The following is a 1,917-nucleotide window of genomic DNA, read 5'->3' on the forward strand; positions in this document are numbered from 1 at the left end:
TGGGCACGTGCTTTCGATGAAGATGGCCGGAGGTACGATCAAATGACAAGCAATATGGCAGAATGCTTCAATAAGGTGCTCAAGGGTGTACGTGCATTACTCGTGACGGCAATAGTTCAATACACATTTGACAAGATGAATGGATACTTTTTGAAGTATTCAATGGAGACGGATAAGCAGATTGCTGGTGAGAACAAGGATAAGCACAAGTACTATTTCCCACCAAAGGTTGAAGAAAGGTTGGACTTTCAATCACGAAAGGCAGACTCCCAAGAAGCTGTACTATATGACGACAAGGAGTGGAAGTATGAGGTGAAAGAGCCTGGAGGAACCACAAACGATGGCCACCAACACGGAGGCCGCGCTTTCAAGGTCTCCCTAACACGGTGTGATTGCAGCTGCATGAGGCCATCGTTGCTTAATCTCCCATGCTCGCACTTGTTAAATGCAACCCGTGTTAGGAATGTGGACGTCAATCACCCTCTTACCATGAGGGAGTCCGAGTTCTCAATCATGACGGTAAAGAATACATGGGCTCCCCGGTTTCAGCCATACTTGGACCAATCACAATGGCCGGAGTATCATGGAGTTCAACTATGGCCGGACCCGGAATTGAAGGTCGTTAGACGGGGAAGACATAAGACAAAGCGTCTTAGAGGTGACATGGACGGATAGGGCCGTGGTGGCAGTGGAGAATACGACACCGGCCAATTCCAAGAGCCTCGTGAGCAATCCCGTTGTGGGGACTGCAGTCATGGGGGACACAACACAAGAACTTGTCCCAAATCAAGAAAAAGATCAAAGAAAAATGATGCAAGCACAAGCCAAGCAAATGATAGCCAACCAAGTCAACCAAGGAGTAGCCAACCAAGTCAAACAAGCCAACGAGGCACTAGGCAACAAAGAGGCCGTGGTGGTGGTAGAGGCCGTGGTGATGGCCTAGGCCGTGGGGATGGCTTGGCCGTGGTGAAGGCCTAGGCCGTGGTGATGGTCTAGGCCGTGGTGGTGGTAAAGGCTGTGGTGAAGGCCTAGGCTGTGGTGATGGTCTTGGCCATGGTGGTGGCAGAGGCCGTGGTGATGGTCTTGGCCATGGTGGTGGTCTAGGCCGTGGTGGCGGTAGAGGCCGTGGTGGTGGTCTAGGCCGTGGTGGTGGTAGAGGCCGTGGTGGTGATCTTGGCCTTGGCGGCGGCCGTGGTGGAGGAATGTTCACTTGGCTCAATGGACCATCGCCGTATGTGACTTACTATGATCTTGTTCTTTTGGCTCAATGCTTGTGTTGTCATTTTGCATTGTGTGACTAACTGCTATATTGACATTTTCATAGGTATGGAAACAATGAAGGGGGTGGAGGACACGGAGGCGAAAGGTGAGCTCCCTTGGTGGTCGGAGGAGGGAGAAGAAGAAGAAGAAGAAGAAGAAGAAGAAGAAGAAGAGAGGAAGAAGAAGGGACAAGGACCATGACCTTTCTATGAACCAAAATGTGTGCTACTATGTGATATGAGACGTAAATGACTATGTCTTTTTGGCTAAATGTTTGTGTATGACTATGTGATTGGACAACTCTATTGTTATGTGTGTATGAGTATGTGACTTGGGCTACTATATGTGCTATGTCTTATTTCTGTGTTTTTGGACTACTACATGTGATTTGGATATGATTATGTGCCATCTATGTGAATCACAAAACATAAAAAGCACTTTGTATATGAAAACAACAGATAGTGCAGCGTCTAAGGCCGAGGCGCTGCACATTACAGTGCAGCGCCCCTCCCTTAGGCGCTGCATACTTACTTGACAAATTTTTGGGTGCAAAAGCTACTGGAATGCTTCTGTTGCTCTCTGGACTGGGATGTCCAGTAGTGCAGCGCCTAAGGGCGAGGTGCTAGTGAAATTTGTCAAGTAAGTATGCAGCGCCTA

This window comes from Triticum aestivum, chromosome 4A, assembly GCF_018294505.1.
Source record: "Triticum aestivum cultivar Chinese Spring chromosome 4A, IWGSC CS RefSeq v2.1, whole genome shotgun sequence".
Classification (NCBI taxonomy): domain Eukaryota; kingdom Viridiplantae; phylum Streptophyta; class Magnoliopsida; order Poales; family Poaceae; genus Triticum; species Triticum aestivum.